Source organism: Thalassophryne amazonica, chromosome 16 (genome assembly GCF_902500255.1).
Source record: "Thalassophryne amazonica chromosome 16, fThaAma1.1, whole genome shotgun sequence".
Classification (NCBI taxonomy): domain Eukaryota; kingdom Metazoa; phylum Chordata; class Actinopteri; order Batrachoidiformes; family Batrachoididae; genus Thalassophryne; species Thalassophryne amazonica.
In genome coordinates, this window is record NC_047118.1 from 64177274 (window position 1) to 64201167 (window position 23894).

A 23894-nucleotide genomic window follows, 5' to 3' on the forward strand; every position below is an offset into this window, starting at 1 on the left:
CGCCCCCCCTCCGCCAGCCACGTAATTAAGATGTTTCATATTTTATCGTGTTGCAGCACCACAGAGCAAATTGCGTCATGACTTTGCAGAAGTCGGATTTCCCTCCACAAGCGACAACAGAATAAACAACAGTGAAAACACGACGGATTATATTATTTTTAAATGACGTAGTTTTTAAAAGGGGAACAGGAAAAAAAACATGAAAATCCCTGGACAAGAGTGTTCTCGGTTTCTGCGGTAATCCTGAAAGATTATTAAATTTTTACTTGCTTGAGAAGGCTGATATCTAGTGGCCGGAGGTGAAAATGACAACGTGGATTTTAATGTTGCCTTTTAAAAATCTGTGATCAAATCTGTGTGATCCTTTCAGCATGAGTGCATTACAGTTAATAATAATTTCACTAACTACATTTTAAACAAAAATGGGTACGCAGACTTACATTTGACACAGATAAATATTAATAATCATCATTATTATTCATAATAATGATAATTATTCATAATAATGATAATCATTATTATGAATAATAATGATTATTATTATTATTATTATTATTAATGGTTAGCATTATTAATAATAATAATAATTATTATTATTTTAGTCAGTAATATCATAATATAGATATGTGATCAGAAATATTCCACCATGCGTAATCCAGACTGGCTGTAAGGTTGTTATAAATGAAATTCAGTTTGACCTTTTAAGCTCACCTAAGGTCAAAGGTGAGAGAGCCAATAGAATGGTGATGGATGACTTCACATTAATATTTTTGTCCTAACCACAGGTGTATCTGTAACCATTTCACCAATTCCCCGAAATAGCCATTTTATATATATCAATCTATCCCTGTAAAGCCTGGCACATCCATAAATGGGTGATTCTTTAACTACGGGCACTATTGGCCTTATAAATGTAATTTCCACCAAACCATTGCCTTACAATATAAAGCGCCTTGGGGCAACTGTTTGTTGTGATTTGGCGCTATATACATGTGCTCTGATGTCACTGTTTATCTCCATAGAAACTACCCAAACAATCTTTCATACAAACTGTTTAAAGGGACATTACAGTGTTGTGGTGGAAATTACAGCAATAGTGTGGGACAACTACATTTTGTTTAAAAAAATCACAACAGTTGTATGACATTGAATACCCCAATTACGTTTTGATTATTTTACTGATATTTTATTCAGAGATATTTTAAAACATTAGAAAAAACGTTTCTTTACCATTCATTTTTATCTTTGAAGATCAAAAGTCTGGGTGTGGGACAAGCACAAAACGGCAATATTTGCATATAATGATGCTGAAAAAAGGTGAAAAAGTCATCATAGACTACTAGAACAAATTTCTTAACACACTTTCATTGTAAAGATAACTATAAAAGTGTGAAATTTCCCCTTTTTTCTGTTTTTCATACAATATGATCAAAGGACATAATAAGTGCCCGTAGTCTAAGAATCACCCACATAGCCATAACGCCTCCTCCTACGCCTTGTGAAACCACAGATGTTTTGTTCACTTTTGTCTTTTCTTTCTCCTTTCCTCATAACTTTGTATCCTTTTGACATTGTGACTGTTAAACACATTATGTATAAGCTCTCTCCATCCTAATCTATCATTCACAGCAGTGTCCCATTGACTCAGTACGTGAGCATTCTTCAAGGCTTTTTTTACACGAGTCTTTAAACCTCAGTTTCGGTCAGCCAACAGGTCGAGTTCCCTGAGCTTGTTCGCCATACAGAAGTGCTTTCACAGGTCTGTCATCATCTAATCTGCAAACATGGCCGGACCAGTGCAGTCAACTTCTAATCAGTGTCAATTCTATATCAAACAATTCTACATCAATTCTAAATTAAAAAATAGGCAAAAAATAAATAAAAAATACTCAGAAACTTGAGTAGCAAATGTGATACAAATGGCTTTACAGGGCTAGATATATACGCGTACATCTGTGGTCAGAGGTTTGCATATACTCATCAAGGGCAGGAATAATAATAATTAATAAAAATAATAATTTCTTTGTCATTCTACATACATACATTAATTTTGCCCTCTGCGTTTAACCCATCCTTATTACAGTTAGACACAACCCTAAAGCCACAATCATGAATGTCATGGTAATTTTGGGCTTTTAATGATGTCTTTGAACTGTTTGTTTTTGTTGTTGTTTGTTTGTTTTTTGCCAGGGTGGAATGACTGTACAGCATACATCTTTAATGGCTTTAAAAGACAAGAACTGGGGTACACAAGTTTGAATTTATTTTGGATCTTCTGTGATCCACACAGTCAAAATTATACATACACAGGGGCGTCGGAATGGGGGGGGGGGGGGGGGGGGTAAAGGGTACTATGTGCCCAGGGCACAGAGCATGGGGGGGCCCACAAAAAAACTGGCATTAAATAAATTTTTGTGTTGCATATTATTAATATCCATACAATTCATGTTGTAAAAGAATATAATTTGAATGAATGTATAAATGTTGCAAAACATAATTCTGCTATAACAATAATATTGAACGCTCTCTGAGGGCCCTTCCTACCCCTGCACAGTTGTACAATGGTTTAGTCCAGACGCACAGGCGACACCCCAACCCCCCCCCCCCACACACACACACACGTCCCAAACGGGATCTGACAGAAAAGGGAGGTGTTTAGAGCTGGAACAACTAATAGATTCAATCGATTATTAAAATAGTTGTCAACTAATTTTGTCATCGATTAGTTGTTAAATAGGTTTGTTTTACCACAAATGTTTCGTTTCTTCCATATAAATCAACCGTTTCTGCAGCGCGGCTTTGAACCTTGAACCAATCGAAGCAGTGATTCGCAGATCGAAGCAGTGCTTCGATCTTTGCTTTGTTGATCCATTGTTTTATTTCGCTTTATCTTAATTTTTCCCCACTAAAGCCCTAAAGAGCATATGTCTGTGAGTAATATTTACCTTTTTCTGTTAATCTGACCTGTTAGGGTCTTCTGAAACAGTAGTTGATAGATGTATTTTATAACTTAATAACGGGACCGATGCTAATGCGTTAGCATGTCTATGGCGTTTTCAGTGTTAAAATTAGCATTAAGCTGTTGCAGCTGTCAGCACATTTTTCTGTATAATAATTCGTGGCTCAGCGTTTGTTGTCGTAAAACAGTCAAATGTATTACAAATTGTAATTTTTTAAATTATTTTTTATTTGTATATTAGTAATAATAACAACAACAATAATAGTAATAATAACCAGTAATGCTACAATACAATTTTAGAGAAAGAAACAAAAGAACCTGATTAAACACAACAGAAAAGATAAAGCCAACTAACAATGAACATAAATAAATAAATATAGAAACTAGAAGCACTCAGAGAGTGCAAACCTCCAACAAGGCCATGGGGTCACTGATGCCATAACATCTACACGCCGTGGAATCATTGAACCTAAAAACGTCTAAATGATGTTTGCTCAGTAGTAAAAAAGTTTCATCTGCTGTGACTGGATAGCATGTATCCTTAGCGCTTGGCATCACAGTTTATTGCAACTTGCACCTTTTAAAATAGTTTTGTGGACTCTTGCTGTAATATGTTGTAGGCATCTAAAAATGCTCATAATTGGGTGAAACCTGATAGAAATCTCTTTGTGGTGTGTCAGTGATGTATGTATGTGCAAAATAAAACAAAACACTACTCCAGGTATGTTTTTGACGAGAATATAACATCATAACTTTGTTACAAGGTCAAATGTTGATATTGTGTGACAAAGCCTTTTAATAATAATTCACTTCAAGAAATAATAGTAAAACTCACATGTAAGTAAAAAAAAACCAAAATGATTAATCGAAAAAATAATCGACCGATGAATTGATTACTGAAATAATCGTTAGTTGCAGCCCTAGTGTTTAGGCTGAAATAAATGTCTTTCCTAAAAAAATCAAAGTCCAGATTTCAAAAAAGAAGAGAAAAAAAGGGAAAGAAAACTAAATGAGGGAACACAGCTGCTAACCAAATTCTTTGAAAAGAGGTGAGCTTGAAAGCTAGCTATATTGAGTTGGGGGATCTGGGGGACCAAATTGCACCATTTTCTAGAAAAAATGGTGCAATTTGGTGCATTCCTGTGCATTTTAACAGACGGGAATGCACCAAATTGCACCATTTTTCTAGAAAATGGTGCAGTTTGGTCCCCCCAGACCCCCAACTCAGTATTGCTCCCCCAACTTTAAAAAGGGTTCTGACTCCCAGGTATGATCTAAGGTATACATGATTTAGACCTGGTTTGACTACACATTAGAAATTTGGTGTTTGCGTTAATAAAAAAGAACATAACAGTGTGTGTGTGGGGGGGGTCTTCAATATGGCTAGTACCTAGGGCCCAGAATTTGGTGCTACGCTCCTGTACATACAGGCCAAATACAGACATATACACACACAGATACAGCTCAGTCCAAAAGTATTTGGCCCCATGGTATTTCACACATTTTAACTTGTTTATGCCATTTCAAAAAGAAAAACTATCAAAAAAAAAAAATCTAAAATTGTCATAGTTAAACTCAAAGCAAATCTCTACAACTTGATACAAATTAATTAAAAATATAAAAGCCAAGATGATGGGTTGCATAAGTAATCAGCCCCTTTTGGTATAATACCTGTAAATAATAAGTTTTATTGCCAGTTTTCTTCAGACAAGTCAGGGGATGGATACATGCACATTTCCAAGTCACTGAATATGTCTTGGACTTTATTTACATCAATTACAAAGAAATAAAACCAGTATCGCACTCTATGGTAAATCTCTGTGGAGTAGACAGTTCTCAAAAACTGAGTGATGGTGCAAGAAGGAGAAAAATGAGGAAAGCCATCAAGACACCCAGACAACCCCAAAGAAGTTATAGGCTTCAGTGGCTATAATCAGAGAAACTGTGCATAGTGGATGTTTTGCATTTTGTATCCCCAGTTATACAGCTTCATGATGAAGTGGTATAGAGGAGGATGTTCTTAAAAAGAAGACCTGAAAGTTCAACTACAATTTGCCTGAAGGTGCATCTGAGATGCAAGCCTAGATTTGATGTTTTGGTGAAAGAACAATCCCCAGTTAAGGCACACCTGTGGCAAACAGGGAAACCCAATAATGGACAGACGAGGATATACAATGACAATTACCATGAGGACATGGAACTGACATACAATGACCACAAACCAAGGACTCAGACAGGGGACAGATCACAAAGACAACCAACAGAAAGACATGGACAGAACACAATGACAATCAACACAGGGGCAAACCACAACACACTGCCTGTGCAGCAGTGAAGGGAAAAAAAGTTTATTTTTTGTAGAAATTGTGAGCTGATTGGCCTGGCAGTGGTGGCGGCCAAGAGTTAAGTGTACCTGTTACCATTTTCCATCTAATGTGGAGTTGCGTCAGGAAAGGCATCTAGTGTAAAATTAGTGCCAAATCAACATGCAGATTTATATTGGATCTGCTATGGCAAACCTGACATAAAAGAGAGAAACCAAAAGAACCTGCTAACTGACCGGCCACGAGAAGCGGTGTGTTTTTAAACTTTCTCAGCCTTTGACCACTCCATTCTTAGTAAATAGAGTGAGACCTGACTTCCGGTTATGGCGACCGCGTAAGGAGACATGCCTAAGACCGCTCTGCTCATCGTGATATAATTGTCGTCTTAATTCGAATTCTTTGCCGCACAGGATTACTCAAGTGGACGCAAGAATGCCTACAAAGGCTAAAACTAATCAAGAAGCCCCTGACAAGGCAAAACAACCAAAGTTAACGGAGTATGGACTGCGCAACAAGACTCAGAAAGCTAACGATGCTAACGACAGCATGCTACCAGGAATGATGGTTTCTGAAGAGGACAGAACTCAGAGCAACAAAGTGGATGCAATATTATCCATCGTTACTGCCATTAAAAGCGATCTGGACAACATATGCCAAGAAGTTAAAGCCTGCACTGAACGAATAACGCAAGCAGAAATACGTATTTCTACTAATGAAGACGAAGTTGAAATTGTACGTGTAAAAATTAATACGATGGAACCCAAACAAAAATCACTGGAGGACAAAGTAATGGACTTGGAGTCGAGAGCAAGACGCAGCAATATCAGACTTGTTAACTTGCCTGAAGGCACGGAGGGAAGAGAACCATGTGGATTTTTGGAGAAATGGTTACCAGAGGTCCTGGACATTACTCTCTCAAATCCGGTGTTTATTGAAAGAGCACATCAAATAGGACCACGAAGAGGAGAAAACGCAGCACCCCGCACTCTGATAATGAAAATCCTCAACTACAGGGGCAAGGAAGCTATTTTAAAAGCAGCAAAAGCTAAAGGAGACATTCGCTACGAGGGGCAGTGGATCCGCTTCTACCCAGACCTCGCCACGGGTATGCAACAGCTCCGGAAACGATTTGACGCTGTCCGTGAAGATTTACGTAAATTTGGACTGAGACACGGCGTGTCACACCAAGGAAAGCTCCTGGTGACTTATGAAGAAAAGACGCATGTTTTTACGTCCCCAGCGGAGGCGCGTGTGTCAACAAGCTACAGGATAAGTAAAAAAAAAAAAAAAAAAAAGAACAGCGGATTTTTTTTTTGATATCCTTTTCAAGAATGGGTATTCCAAATTATTTTAATTTGGAAAATAAGACTGTATTTAGCAACTCTCGTTGTTGGTTAAATCAAAAGGGAAGACAAACTACTGGTGTAAACAAGAACTATACAGCTTCAGCAATGGAAAAATGTACAAACGGCAAAGAATCGATAAATACTGCTACAAGAGTGCGATCGGCAGCAGTTTTGTTGTTGTTTTTTTTTTTAGTTAGAACTAAGTGGTTAGACTGCTCATCCCACAATGTGGAGCAGTCAGCGCAGTAGCAGGAAATGCAAAGAGGGGGGTGGGAGCTTCACAGAAGTGGAATTGGGAGGGGGTTCTGTTCATTTTATATACGAGGTCTGTTAGAAAAGTATCGGACCTTTTTATTTTTTCAAAAACTATATGGATTTGAATGACGTGCGATTACATCAGACAAGCTTGAACCCTCGTGGGCATGCGAGAGTTTTTTCACGCCTGTCGGTTACATCATTCGCCTGTGGGCTGGCTTTGAGTGAGGAGTGGTCCACCCCTCCCGTCGGAATCTCTTTGTCTGAGAACTTCCTGAGAGACTGGCGCTTTGCTTGATCAAAATTTTTTCATAAACTGTGAGGCAGATTGAAGTGGACACCATTCGAGAAATTCAGCTGGTTTTCTGTGAAAATTTTAACGGCTGATGAGAGATTATGGACTGTTGCTGTCGCTTTAAGGACTGCCCACGGAGCGGGACGTTGCGACGCGCCCTGAGCCGCCGCTGTCTGCCTGTTTCGAGCTGAAAGCTTCCAAATTTAAGCCTCTGTTGACCCAGGACATTGTGAGAGAACAGAGAACTTTCAGAAGAGGTCGGGATCAGCAGTTTATCCGGACATTCCACTGTTAAAGGAGATTTTGTATGAAAGAAAGTGCGGACGGGTCCGCGTGTCGGGACGCAGCCAGCGCCGCGCGCCACCACAGGAAAAACACCTCCGTGGGAAGCCTTAAGGACAAGTTGGAACATGTCCAGCTGTTAAACAATTTCTCAGATACTCACTCAACTGAAAGCCATCAAAAGCCGCCTGGTTTATACAAATGGTTATCAACACGGAGGTGTTTTTCCTGTGCCGCCGCACCGCGCCGGCTGCGTCCCGACGCACAGTCCCGGCCGCACTTTCTTCATTAATAAAATCTCCTTTAACAGTGGAATGTCCAGATAAACTGCTGATTCCGACCTCTTCTGAAAGTTCTCTGTTCTCTCACGACGTCCTGGGTCAACAGAGGCTTAAATTTGGAAGCTTTCAGCTCGAAACAGGCAGACAGCGGCGGCTCAGGGCGCGTCGCGACATCCCGCTCCGTGGGCAGTCCTTAAAGTGACAGCAACAGTCCATAATCTCTCATCAGCCGTTAAAATTTTCACAGAAAACCAGCTGAATTTCTCGAATGGTGTCCACTTCAATGTGCCTCACAGTTTTTGAAAAAAGTTTGATCAAGCAAAGCGCCAGTCTCTCTAGAAGTTGTCAGACAAAGAGATTCTGACGGGAGGGGTGGACCACTCCTCACTCAAAGCCAGCCCACAGGCGAATGACGTAACCGACAGGCGTGAAAAAACTCACGCATGCGCACGAGGGTTCAAGGTTGTCTGATGTAATCGCACGTGATTCAAATCCATATAGTTTTTGAAAAAAATAAAAAGGTACGTTAGTTTTATCACAGACCTCGTATTTTGTTCACTTTTCTAAGTTTGTGTTGGGCCAGGTTAAGCTTCAAAAATGTTTTTTTGTATTTTGATACAGTCTCAAGGAAAGTCAGTAAATGAATTGTGAAAGTTTAAAATGACGTGGAAATGTTATTAAAATTGTTACCTGGAACTGTAGGGGGCTCCAATGTTTCAGAAAGGTAAAACAAGTCATGACTAAGCTGAAGGATATGGAATCTAAAATTATACGAGGTGTATTAGATAAGAAACCAACACTTTTTTTTTTTTTAACTATATGGTTTTGAATGACGTGAGATTACACCAATCATGCTTGAACCCTCGTGCGCATGCGTGAGTTTTTTCACATGTGTCGGTGACGTCATTTCCCTGTGGGCAGGCCTTGAGTGAGATGTGGTCCAGCCCTCTCGGCTGAATTCCTTTGTTTCACACGCTGCTCAAGACGGCGCGTGTTGCTTTATCAAAATTTTTTCTGGACCTGTGAGGAATATCCGAGTGGACATTATTCGAGAAATTTAGCTGGTTTTCGGTGAAAAGTTTAACGGCTGATGAGAGATTATGGGGTGTTTCTGTCGCTGTAAGGACTTCCCACGGAGCGGGATGTCGCGCAGCACTTCCAGGCGCCGTTGTCGGCCTGTTTCGACCTGAAAACATCCTAATTTAAGACTTAATTCACCCAGGACGTCGTGAGAGAACAGAGAAGATTCAGAAGAGGCCGGCATGTGGACTTTATGCGGACATTATACTGTTTTTGTTGTGAAAGTGTAGTGACACGGACCCACAACAGGGGGCGCAAATGAACGGTCAATAGATGAGCCAAAAAGTAACAATTTAATGTTGTGAAATGTGCACAACGAAATACAGACAATCTCAGAATATAATTACAGTCAAATCACAAAGGTGATGTGTGGGCAGGCTCGAGGATAGAAGACGTCTGTCCTGAGAAGAGCCGGAACCACACGATTTCCGCCACCACCGAACCTGGTGAATACTGGAGCTGCCAAGTCCCGAATTCCCAGGTGATCACCGTCCCCGACTGTTGGATCTGGTACTGCTGGCGAGAACAAAGACAGTCAAGTGTAGGTGTGTGCACACCCAGTAACAATAACGGTGGGAATGCCACCTCCACCTCTCACTCAATACGCTGATGAATGTACAGTGATCCCTCAGAGGAAAAGAGTGCCGTCCTGCACTCACTCAGCCTCCACAGGAAGAGGGACCGGTACTCCTGCAAACACTCACAATATACAGATATAGATAAACACAAATGGCTGAGGATATTACCTCCAATGAAGTATGATATCTCGGCGATGAGGTGGAGATGACGTCTGGGTTTTATGGAGTGAGATGATGAAGAATGAGTGACAGCTGTCAGGAAATAATGAGTAACAGCTGTCACTCCCGGCTGTGTCCGTGGCGGCAGCGCCCTCTTGTGCCTGAAGCCCGCACTTCAGGCAGGGCGCCCTCTGGTGGTGGGCCAGCAGTACCTCCTCTTCTGGCGGCCCACACAACAGTTTTAAGGACATTTTGTAATGAAAGACTTGCGCACAAATTCGCCGAGTCGTTTCCGTAACGACTTGGCGAATCTGTGTGCGCCGCGACAGGAAAAACACCTCCGTGTTGAAAACCATTTGTAAAATTCAGGCGGCTTTTGATGGCTTTCAACAAGTGAGTAACTGAGAAATTGTTTAACAGCTTGGGCATGTTCCAACTTGCCCGTTAAGGTTTCCAACGGAGGTGTTTTTCCTGTCGCGACCCCCCACGGTCGGGTCCAGACCGACATGGGGGGGTCGCGACAGGACATTCCATTGTTAACGGACAAAATGTCCGTTAACAATGGAATGTCCGAATAAACTCCTTATGCCGACTTCTTCTGAAAGTTCTCTGTTCTCTGACGACTTACTGGGTCAACAGAGCCTGAAATGTGGAAGTTTTCAACTTGAAATGGCGAGACGCTGCCGCCTCGAAGCGCAGATCGCCGTCAGGCGCCGTGGGCCATCCTTAAAGCGACACTACCAGACCAAAATCTCTCATCAGCCGTTAAAATTTTTACTGAAAACCAGCTGAATTTATCGAATGGTGTCCACTCAGTTGTGCCTTACAGCTTTTGAAAATTTTTTTATCAAACAAAGCAGCAGTCTCTGAGCCATTCCTAAACAATGAAAAATCGACGAGAGGGTGGGCGACTCCTCACTCAAAGACTGCCCACAGGCGAATGACGTAACCGACAGGCGTGAAAAAACTCTCGCATGCCCACGAGGGTTCAAGCATGTCTGATGCAATCACACGTGATTCAAATCCATATATGGTTTTTGAAAAAAATAATAAGGTTGGATACTTTTCTAACAGACCTCGTATTTCTACAAGAGACACATTTAATAGAGGAGGATGAAAAAAAGATCATGAGAAGATGGCAGGGCAGAGTATTCACAGCAGCATTTACTTCACGGGCTAGAGGAGTTATGACTCTGATTCATGAATCAGTTCCATTTAATGTAAAAAATGTTATTAAAGATAAGAGAGGTAGATACTTGATAATCCAAGGATCAATGCTGAAAGAAAACTTGAATTTGGTAAACGTATATGGCCCAAATTCAGACGATGCAACATTCTATGAAGAATTATTTCTCTTGTTAGTAACATTACCGGGGCAATATGTAATAGCTGGGGATTTTAACTGTACTCTAGTACCGAGTTTTGACAGATCAACAGGTATGGATCACTCTCATCAATCTTGCAGAATGACTATTAAAAGATTTATGTTAGATCTGAAACTACTAGATATTTGGAGAGAACCAACAAACAAAAGCTTACTCCTGTTACTCAGCAACATTCCAGACATATTCAAGAATTGATTATTTCCTAATCTCATCTGATTTGCTATAAAAAATCAAAAATTGCTCATACGATAATATTGTAATATCAGACCATGCACCATGTTGTTTAGAATACTTGGATGAATCACACAGTGTTCATCCTAGATGGAAATTTCAACATAAGTGGCTCCAAGATGAGGATTTTGTCAACTACGTAGGGAGGCAGATAGATGAGTTCTTTCAAATAAACACAAATCAGACATCAGCAAGTACAAAATGGGATTCATTCAGAGCATTTCTTAGAGGACATATTATTAGTTACATAAGTTTTAAATCTAAAAAAACAAGGCAAGATATGTCTAATTTGGAAAATAAAATAAAAAACACCCAGAAGAAAGTTTATGAAAACAATGATCCTGAAGGTGAAAGGGAGCTATTGCTTTTGAGAGCAGAATACGAGAAACTGTCAAGCTTCAAAGCAGCTGCCAGCCTTTTAAGGCTAAAACAGATATTCTATGAACAAGGTGACAAAGCAGGAAAATTATTAGCATGGCAAATTAAACAATTAGAAACTAAAATACCAATTACTTCAATTTTAGACAAAAATAAAACAATAGTGAACCCAAAATATATCAATGAGACCTTCAGGGATTACTATCAGAAATTATATGAAACAGGAACAAAAAGTAGTTTTCAGGAAATAGATACTACACTTAAACTAGACATACCAACCATTCCAAATGAAGATAAAGCAGATTTAGACTTAAAAATGAGTAAAGAGGAAATTGCACAAGCCATAGATGGACTCAAACCAGGTAAACAAGCGGGACCAGATGGTATTCCAATAGATATTTATAAAAAATTTAAAAACAAATTGCTAATACCATTATTGGATATGATAAATGAAACATTTGAGAAAGAGGCCCTTCCCCCTTCACTAAATCAAGCACTAATAATTCTGCTTCCAAAACCAGGTAAACTACCCAACAGGTGTGAGAATTTGAGGCCTATTAGTCTTCTCAATTCTGATCTTAAAATAATCTGCAAAGTACTAGCGAAACGGATGCAAAAAATTCTTCCCGATTTGATACATGCTGCAGCTAGAGTACTGATGGGGACTAGAAGGAGAGAGCATATCTCACCCATATTGGCCTCTCTTCATTGGCTTCCTGTTAATTCTAGAATAGAATTTAAAATTCTTCTTACTTATAAGGTTTTGAATAATCAGGTCCCATCTTATCTTAGGGACCTCGTAGTACCATATCACCCCAATAGAGCGCTTCGCTCTCAGACTGCAGGCTTACTTGTAGTTCCTAGGGTTTGTAAGAGTAGAATGGGAGGCAGAGCCTTCAGCTTTCAGGCTCCTCTCCTGTGGAACCAGCTCCCAATTCAGATCAGGGAGACAGACACCCTCTCTACTTTAAGATTAGGCTTAAAACTTTCCTTTTTGCTAAAGCTTATAGTTAGGGCTGGATCAGGTGACCCTGAACCATCCCTTAGTTATGCTGCTATAGACGTAGACTGCTGGGGGGTTCCCATGATGCACTGTTTCTTTCTCTTTTTGCTCTGTATGCACCACTCTGCATTTAATCATTAGTGATCGATCTCTGCTCCCCTCCACAGCATGTCTTTTTCCTGGTTCTCTCCCTCAGCCCCAACCAGTCCCAGCAGAAGACTGCCCCTCCCTGAGCCTGGTTCTGCTGGAGGTTTCTTCCTGTTAAAAGGGAGTTTTTCCTTCCCACTGTAGCCAAGTGCTTGCTCACAGGGGGTCGTTTTGACCGTTGGGGTTTTACATAATTATTGTATGGCCTTGCCTTACAATATAAAGCGCCTTGGGGCAACTGTTTGTTGTGATTTGGCGCTATATAAAAAAATTGATTGATTGATTGATTGATACATAAAGATCAAAATGGATTCATAAGTGGAAGACAAGGGTTCCACAATGTAAGAAGGGTTCTCAGTGTTCTTTATTCTAAAAATGAGGAAAAAGTCACAGCGCTCCTGACTTTAGACGCTGAAAAAACCTTCGACAGGGTCGAATGGCCCTATCTTTTTCGGGTATTAAAGATATTTGGGATAGGAGACAACTTCATAAAATGGGTCAAGATATTATACAGTAACTCTACAGCAGAAATTTTAACAAATAGAGTCCTTTCCTCACCAATTGAAATCAGAAGAGGTTGTCGACAAGGTTGCCCCCTCTCTCCCCTCCTCTTCTCTTTAGCAATAGAGCCATTTGCAATAGCTATTCGTGAAAATATGCAGATAAGTGGAATCTCAATTGGCCCCACAGAACATAAGATTTCTTTATTTGCTGATGATGTGATTCTATTTTTATCAAAGCTTCACTCTTCAATTCCAGCAGTTCTGGAAGTAATTCAGCTATTTGGAAACATATAAGGTTACAAAGTGAACCACGCTAAATCCTCCATTTTACTACTAAACACTCTGGAACGAACAAATCCTGCACCACAAATAACAAATTCTAATTTTAAAGTAGTTGATCAGTTTGAATATTTAGGGATAGAAATACTGCCAAATGTTGAAAAAAATCATTAAAATTAATTATGAAGCAAAAAAACCACGAAATTAATAATTTAATAGATAGGTGGGTGAAGTTACCTATATCGGTGATAGGAAGAGTAAATATCCTAAAAATGCTTATGCTACCAAAGCTGCTGTATCTATTTCAAAATATTCCCTTGCCGCCTCCTCCAAATTTAAGTGGATAAAAAAACTACAGTAAATTTTATTTGGAACAATGGTAAACCAAAAATCCGACTGTCTTTGCTTTACCTACCATTTGATCGTGGGGGGTTAAAAAGCCCCAACTTCCTATTGTACTACTGGGCCACACAGCTGCGCTCGCTGGCATTTTACTTCTCAGAAAAGGAGAAACCACACTGGGTAGAGATGGAATCACAAAATCTAAAATTATCACTAACTCTGTTTCTATATTCTGATACAGCAAAAAAAAAATACTTAGATAAAAAATCCAATTCTGAAAAACACGGTGAGAATCTGGATGGCAGTCAGAAAATATTTGAAAGAGACAAGCGTTTTCTCACAGTTTAGCCCAATTTGGGGAAATCAGCTCTTCACTCCAGGAAGGGCAGATGGCACTTTCAAAATATGGGCATCAAAGGGATTAAAAACAATAAGTAACCTGTATCCACCAAAGTCAGATGTTTTTATGTCTTGTGGGGAACTACAATTGAAATTCAATTTGGAGAAAAAAACATTATTTCAAATTTTTACAATTAAGAAGTTTTGTGAAGACAAATCAAGGCAATCTTAATAAGATCCCCCATACACAAATTGAAAAGATGCTTCTAAAAAATATCTCAAGGAAGGGTATCATTTCAGAATTCTATACTCTTTTGTTGAGTAATGCAACAGATAATTCCAGAAAGAAATTGACTTCCTGGAGTGAAGACCTACTTACTAATATTAGCGAATTGGACTGGGAAAGAGTATGCAGTAAAGTTCATACAATGTCAATCAACAGTCGTCTAAGAATCTTGCAATTTAAATGGCTCATGCGCATTTATACAACACCAGTGATATTGAATAGGTACAATAGAAATATGCCAGATATATGTATAAAATGTGGTTCAAAAGAAATGTTGATACATTGTATAATGCGGTCAAATAAAGGGTTTTTGGGTTGAAATAAAAGAATAATTGAAATAACTGGAAAGCAGATTTTGTTGGATCCAAAATGTTAGTAATGGCTTTATACCCAGATAACCATAAATTCAGTAAAGCAGAATGTACCTTTATTGATTTTAGTATGCTGATTGCCAAAAGGTGTATGGCTTTGAATTGGAAAAATGTTAAAGGACCAGTCATCTCTCAGTGGTTAAAACAAATGTTATCCAGTTTAGCTTTGGAAAGAATAACATATATTCGAAAATTAAAACAACACATATTTGAACAGATTTGGAGACCATTATAGATTTTGTTAAGGACTTGAACTTTTCTGATGATGTGACCAATTGAAATACATTAAACAGTTTCAGTGTAAGTATTGTGTTGATTTAATCGCATACTTTCCATTCAGAAAGAAGCTTTGTTCATGGAAGGCCCAAGTTTATTTTTCTTTTCTTTTTTCTTTTTCTTTCTTGCTTTCTTATTAAGTAATATTTGTAAAATGTGAAATACTGAAGTTTTGTAAAAGCTTTTTGTTGTTGTTGAACTATATACTATTGCACTGGGAAAAAAAACTAATAAAATATGTTTAAAAAAAATAGAGCGAGACCCTCAATGTTTACAGAGCAGACACCCATCTTATAGCAAAGCAGACAACGTACATTCACTTATTTGGTGACTCTGGTTTAACTAATCCCATATCAATCAAAAATGCCTTGATTAAGCATTTCTGCCCAAGAAGATATGCTTCTGTGTTGCCATCCACATGCTGATGCATGGCTTCCTGATGTCCCAAACTATGGCACAAGCTAAGAGGTACAGAGGATGTGTATGCTAATCAGCACTTTTAAAAAATGAGTTGGATTAAAAGCAATTTGCGTTCCCATGTTATTGTCATGCTGGCATTGACAACCCTAATATATACAGCGTATACAGAAAGTATTCACAGTGCTTCAATTTATGCACATTTTATGTACAGCCTTTTTTCCAAAATGGATGAAATTCATGTTTTCCTTAAAATTCTACACACAATATCCCATAATGACAAAGTGGAAAAACTTTTTTCTTTAGAGCAAATTTATTAAAAACTATGAAATCATAAGATAAGATAAAACTTTATTGATCTCACAAAGGAGAAATTCACATGTTACGTCAGCTCTTAAAAAACACACAAGATGGGTACAAGTAGAGGAAAATGTTCATTTAACAGCGTGTGCAAGGATAAGCAATAATAATACTTGTAACAGTACAGGACATAACAAAATGAGGTTTTTATTTTTTTCAAAAACTATATGGATTTCATTCATATGTTTTTACGTCAGAGAAGTTTCAGAAGAAGTCGGTTTCAGCATTTTATCCGGATATTCCACTGTTAAAGGAGATTTTTTTTAATGAAAGACGTGCGGACGGATTGCAGCGTCGGCTCGCAGCCGCCACGACGCTCCGCCACAGGAAAAACACCTCCGTTGGAAGCCTTAAGGACAAGTTGGAACATGTCCAAGCTGTTAAACAATTTATCCTCCGTGTTGTACCATTTGTAAATCCAGGCGGCTTTTGATGGATTTCAGTGGAGTGAGTATATGAGAAATTGTTTAACAGCTGGACATGTTCCAACTTGTCCTTAAGGCTTCCAACGGAGGTGTTTTTCCTGTGGCGGAGCGTCGTGGCGGCTGCGAGCCGACGCTGCAATCCGTCCGCACGTCTTTCATTAAAAAAAATCTCCTTTAACAGTGGAATATCCAGATAAAATGCTGAAACCGACTTCTTCTGAAACTTCTCTGTTCTCTCACGACGTCCTGGATCAATAGAGCCTGAAATGTGGAGGTTTTCAGCTTGAAACAGGCTGACGACGGCGCCTGAGAGCGCTGCGCGACGTCTCGCACTGTGGGAAGTCCTTAAAGCGACAGTATCACCTCAAAATCTCTCATCAGCCGTTAAAATTTCACCGAAACCCAGCTTAATTTTTCGACCCATGTCCACTTCGATGTGCCTCACAGGTTTAGAAAAAATTTTGATCAAACAAAGCGCCAGTCTCTCAGCAACTTCTCAGACAAAGGAATTCCGACGAGGGGCTGGACGACTCCTCCCACAAGGAGTGCTCACAGGCGAATGACGTCACCGACAGGCGTGGAAAAACTCACGCATGCGCATGAGGGTTCAAGCATGTCTGACGTAAAAACATATGAATGAAATCCATATAGTTTTTGAAAAAAATAAAAAGGACCTATGCTTTATTGACAGACCTCGTGTGTGTGTGTAATATATATATACACACACATGCATGTATATATGTACGTACATATGTAAGTACATATGCTATGTACTTGATATGGAAAGACACACACCTGTCTACATATAAGGTCCCACAGTTGTCTACATATAAGGTCCCACAGTTGACAGTGCATGTCAGAGCACAAAGTTTGAGCATGACCTCTGAGACAGGATTGTCTCGAGGCAGAAATCTGAGGAAGAAACATTTCTACTGCGTTGAAGGTTCCAATGAGCACAGTGCCCTCCATCATCCATAAATGGAAGACAATTGGATCCACCAAGACTCTTCCTAGAGCTGGCCACCTGTCTAAACTGAGCGATCGGGGAAGAAGGGCCTTAGTCATTGTGGTGACCAAGAACCCGATGGTCATTCTGTCAGAGCTCCAGCATTCTTCTGTGGAGAAAGGAGAACTTTCCAGAAGGACAACCATCTCTGCTAGAATCCAATCAGGCCTCTATGATAGATTGGCAAGACAGAAGTCCACTCAATTACTCATCTTCAACCGCTCCAATTCAGGGTCATGGGGGGGGGGGGGGGGGGGGTGCCTATCCCAGCAGTCATTTGGGTGAGGTGGGGTACACCATGGACAGATTGCCAGTCTGTCACAGAACCACATATAGACAAACAAACACATTAACACCCATGCGCACAGCTAAGGACAATTTAAAGTGTCCAGTCCACCCAGCTTGCATGTCTTTGGATGTGGGAAGAAGCCAGAGCAAAGTTCAAAGTTGGGAATCGATCCCATTTATTCCTGTGAGAAACAGGGCGAACCACTAAGTCATCGTGCTGCCATGCAGAAAGAATCCACTCCTTAGTAAAATGCACATGGTAGCCCACCTGGAGTGTGCCAAAAGGCACCTGAAGGACTCTCAGACCACGAGAAACAAAATGTTCTGGTTTGATGAGACAAAGATTGAATTCTTTGGTGTGAATGCCAGGTGACATGTTTGGAGGAAAACAGGCACCATCCCTACAGTGAAGCATGGTGGTGGCAGCTTCATGCTGTGGGTATGTTTTTTCAGTGGCAGAACTGGAGACTACTCAGGATTGAGGGAAAGATGAATGCAGTAATGTACAGAGACATCCTGGATGAAAACCTGCTCCAGAGCGCTCTTGACCTCAGCATGGCAATGACCCTAAGCACACAGCCAAGATATCATAGGAGTGGCTTCAGGACAACTCTGTGAATGTCCTTGATGGTCCAGCCAGAGCCCAGACCTGAATCCAATTGAACATCTCTGCAGAGATCTGAAATGGCTGTGCACCGACACTCCCCATCCAACCTGATGGGAGCTTGAGAGGTGCTGCAAAGAGGAATGAGTAAAACTGTCCATAAGATAGGTGTGCCGAGCTGTGACATCATATTGCTGCCAAGGTGCATCAACAAAGTATTGAGCAAAGGGTGTGAATACTTATGTATAGGTCATTTCTTATTTTTATTTTTATTTTTAATACATTTGCAAAAAAACAAACAAAAAACCCCAGGTTTTCTTCATGTTGTCATTATGGGGTGTTGTGAGTAGAATTTTGAGGGAAAAATTTATTTATTCCATTCTGCAATAAGGCTATAACATAACAAAATGTGGAAAAAGTGAAACGCTGTGAATATTTTCCGGATGTACTGTATATATAACATCAGAAAGAAGCAGCACAAGAAAACTGAGAAGTACCAGGAGCTGAAGTAACAACTGGAGCAGATGTGGAAAGTAAAGTCCAAGTTGGTCCCAGTGGTAACAGGAGCACTGGGAGCTGTAACTCAAAACTGGAAGATTGGCTCCAGCAGAGTCCAGGTGTAACATCAGAGGTCTCAGTCCAAAAGAGTGTCATGGTTACAGACTGAACAAAGCAGGACACAAATGCAGGACTCACACACAGGAAGGATTGTTCAAAAGGCTTTAGTCGTTGTTCAGGCTGGAGTTGGTATGCGGCATAACAGGTAGAACAAACCAAAAGTATCCAAAACATGAGACAAGTAGCGAGGTCGGTAGACAGGCGAGAGGTTGGTACACAATGTGACAAAAACAAGGGACAAGGACACTGGGACATGAAAGCTAGAAAAGGAGGCATAGAGGAAAAACGATCAGGCAGAGAAGTGCAGGGAAAGAACGGGCTAAAGAACAGAAGTAATCAGATGCAGGTGGGGGAGAGTGACCAGGAAGAAGGCGTGGCCAAACAAGAGGGAACCAGACACACCCACACCAAGAAACAGTGAGAGACGAGAGTGCCAACAAAAACACCAACCAAAACCGGCACAGAAAAAAAACCCTACACATTAACTCCAAATAAAGCACACAGATAACCCACAACCCCACATCAAGACAAAGAGTGCAATCCTAGGAACATCTAAGATACTGTGCAGAACCCTCAAACTCCCAGGCCTCTAGTAGAGAACCCAAGCTTGATGAACACACATACCACATACATATGCACCCATGGACACTTTATTAGGTACACCTTGCTAGTACCGGGTTGGACCCCTTTTGCCTTCGGAACTGCCTTAATTCTTTGTGATGCACATTCAAGAAGGTGTTGGAAACATCCCTCAGAGATGTTGGTCCATATTGACATGATAGCATCACACAGTCGCCCATTCAACCACTCTGCCCATTCTCCTCTGACCTCTGACACCATCAAGGTATTTTCATTCAGACAACTGCCGCTCACTGGCTGTCTTCTCTTTTTGGATTATTCTCTGTAAACCTTAGAAATGGTTGTGTGTTGAAAATCCCAGTAGATCAGTTATTGACATACTCAGACCAGCCCGTCTGGATCCAACAATCATCTCATGTTCAAAGCAACTTAAAATCGCTTTCTTCCCTATTCTGGTTTTCGGTTTGAACTTCAGTAAGTTATCTTCACTATGTTTTAGATGTCTAAATGCATTAGGTTGCTGGCATGTGATTGGCTGATTAGCTATTTGTGCTAACAAGCGGATGAATAGGTGTACCTAATAAAGTGGCTGGTGAGTGTAAAATGGCTATGCCCCTATACCTCACTTTAGAGACAGTTCAGGAGAATAACACTACATGTTAAAAATACACCTCACATCAGATCTTCAGGCTTCTTTTGTAGGTGTAACAAACACAGTATAGAAAGAACACGCCAAGTATATATCTGATCTGCAGGTTTTCCAACAGCTTTATCTGCCTCCCTGAAGTTATTTAACATTATGACTCACGTCAAAGCTTCGTGGCCCCCTGCTGCTAAACTCAAAGGCCAGACTGGCCCTCTCTACAGGGAGGATGCTGCCTCACTGTATCACTGCAGATGGAGGGACCAGCTAATACAGACTAAAGACAGACGCGAGTACTGCCTCCTTTGGACTCCTCTGGAACTAAAACCTTTAGATAAAGCAGAGGATTGTTATGTTTGTATATTTTCAAAGAAGAAATCTAATAATGTGTTTGCCCTGAATGGGAAAAGTGAAACTGTTGAAAAGAGAACTGTGCTGTTTGCTCAATTAAATGTAGATCCATAAAATTAAATGTATTTGCTGGCATCCTTTTTTGTAAAATTCAGAAATTACCAAAGACATGAGACAATGGCTTGTGGGCTAGTTAGTGGTGGTCACAGTTCAGCTAATCTGCTAACCACTAATTAGCCACGCTAACTCTCTGTTAGCAGATTAGCTTTTCAGATAACTTCAGAAACCATCACCGAACCAATTAGCTTCCAATAAATTTAGTTCCCATAACTTTTAGACTGCTAACATTTTTTTACATAGTTAGTAATGGTGAAAAACATTTAGAAACCCTGTTGGCTCCTGTCTGCTACATATTTTACAGCAGTGAGACAGCTGAGAGGAGCTGAGCTCAACTCTACCCCAGCAAAAGGGACCTGGCCACCAAAAAGCAAAAAAACAAAAGTCATTACCCTTGACAGCATACAGCGGTCCAGCCGTGAGGCAGATGTCTTGAAAAGGAAAGCAAATTTGACTTATGGTTTTGATTTACACTCAACAAAAATATAAACGCAACACTTTTGGTTTTGCTCCCATTTTGTATGAGATGAACGCAAAGATCTAAAACTTTTTCCACATACACAATATCACCATTTCCCTCAAATATTGTTCACAAACCAGTCTAAACCTGTGATAGTAAGCACTTCTCCTTTGCTGAGATAATCCATCCCACCTCACAGGTGTGCCATATCAAGATGCTGATTAGACACCATGATTAGTGTACAGGTGTGCCTTAGACTGTCCACAATAAAGGCCACTCTGAAAGGTGCAGTTTTGTTTTATTGGGGGGGGATACCAGTCAGTATCTGGTGTGACCACCATTTTGCCTCATGCAGTGCAACACATCTCCTTCGCATAGAGTTGATCAGGTTGTCAATTGTGGCCTGTGGAATGTCAATCAATCAATCAATCAATTTTTTATATAGCGCCAAATCACAACAAACAGTTGCCCCAAGGCGCTTTATATTGCAAGGCAAGGCCATACAAAAACGACATCAAACGACCCCCTGTGAGCAAGCACTTGGCTACAGTGGAAAGGAAAAACTCCCTTTTAACAGGAAGAAACCTCCAGCAGAACCAGGCTCAGGGAGGGGCAGTCTTCTGCTGGGACTGGTTTGGGGCTGAGGGAGAGAACCAGGAAAAAGACATGCTGTGGAGGGGAGCAGAGATCGATCACTAATGATTAAATGCAGAGTGGTGCATACAGAGCAAAAAGAGAAAGAAACAGTGCATCATGGGAACCCCCCAGCAGTCTACGTCTATAGCAGCATAACTAAGGGATGGTTCAGGGTCACCTGATCCAGCCCTAACTATAAGCTTTAGCAAAAAGGAAAGTTTTAAGCCTAATCTTAAAAGTAGAGAGGGTGTCTGTCTCCCTGATCTGAATTGGGAGCTGGTTCCACAGGAGAGGAGCCTGAAAGCTGAAGGCTCTGCCTCCCATTCTACTCTTACAAACCCTAGGAACTACAAGTAAGCCTGCAGTCTGAGAGCGAAGCGCTCTATTGGGGTGATATGGTACTACGAGGTCCCTAAGATAAGATGGGACCTGATTATTCAAAACCTTATAAGTAAGAAGAAGAATTTTAAATTCTATTCTAGAATTAACAGGAAGCCAATGAAGAGAGGCCAATATGGGTGAGATATGCTCTCTCCTTCTAGTCCCCGTCAGTACTCTAGCTGCAGCATTTTGAATTAACTGAAGGCTTTTTAGGGAACTTTTAGGACAACCTGATAATAATGAATTACAATAGTCCAGCCTAGAGGAAATAAATGCATGAATTAGTTTTTCAGCATCACTCTGAGACAAGACCTTTCTGATTTTAGAGATATTGCGTAAATGCAAAAAAGCAGTCCTACATATTTGTTTAATATGCACTTTGAATGACATATCCTGATCAAAAATGACTCCAAGATTTCTCACAGTATTACTAGAGGTCAGGGTAATGCCATCCAGAGTAAGGATCTGGTTAGACACCATGTTTCTAAGATTTGTGGGGCCAAGTACAATAACTTCAGTTTTATCTGAGTTTAAAAGCAGGAAATTAGAGGTCATCCATGTCTTTATGTCTGTAAGACAATCCTGCAGTTTAGCTAATTGGTATGTGTCCTCTGGCTTCATGGATAGATAAAGCTGGGTATCATCTGCGTAACAATGAAAATTTAAGCAATACCGTGTAATAATACTGCCTAAGGTAAGCATGTATAAAGTGAATAAAATTGGTCCTAGCACAGAACCTTGTGGAACTCCATAATTAACTTTAGTCTGTGAAGAAGATTCCCCATTTACATGAACAAATTGTAATCTATTAGACAAATATGATTCAAACCACCGCAGCGCAGTGCCTTTAATACCTATGGCATGCTCTAATCTCTGTAATAAAATTTTATGGTCAACTGTATCAAAAGCAGCACTGAGGTCTAACAGAACAAGCACAGAGATGAGTCCACTGTCCGAGGCCATAAGAAGATCATTTGTAACCTTCACTAACGCTGTTTCTGTACTATGATGAATTCTAAAACCTGACTGAAACTCTTCAAATAGACCATTCCTCTGCAGATGATCAGTTAGCTGTTTTACAACTACCCTTTCAAGAATTTTTGAGAGAAAAGGAAGGTTGGAGATTGGCCTATAATTAGCTAAGATAGCTGGGTCAAGTGATGGCTTTTTAAGTAATGGTTTAATTACTGCCACCTTAAAAGCCTGTGGTACATAGCCAACTAACAAAGATAGATTGATCATATTTAAGATCGAAGCATTAAATAATGGTAGGGCTTCCTTGAGCAGCCTGGTAGGAATGGGGTCTAATAAACATGTTGATGGTTTGGATGAAGTAACTAATGAAAATAACTCAGACAGAACAATCGGAGAGAAAGAGTCTAACCAAATACCGGCATCACTGAAAGCAGCCAAAGATAACGATACGTCTTTGGGATGGTTATGAGTAATTTTTTCTCTAATAGTTAAAATTTGTTAGCAAAGAAAGTCATGAAGTCATTACTAGTTAAAGTTAATGGAATACTCAGCTCAATAGAGCTCTGACTCTTTGTCAGCCTGGCTACAGTGCTGAAAGAAACCTGGGGTTGTTCTTATTTTCTTCAATTAGTGATGAGTAGAAAGATGTCCTAGCTTTACGGAGGGCTTTTTTTATAGAGCAACAGACTCTTTTTCCAGGCTAAGTGAAGATCTTCTAAATTAGTGAGACGCCATTTCCTCTCCAACTTACGGGTTATCTGCTTTAAGCTACGAGTTTGTGAGTTATACCACGGAGTCAGGCACTTCTGATTTAAAGCTCTCTTTTTTAGAGGAGCTACAGCATCCAAAGTTGTCTTCAATGAGGATGTAAAACTATTGACGAGATACTCTATCTCACTTACAGAGTTTAGGTAGCTACTCTGCACTGTGTTGGT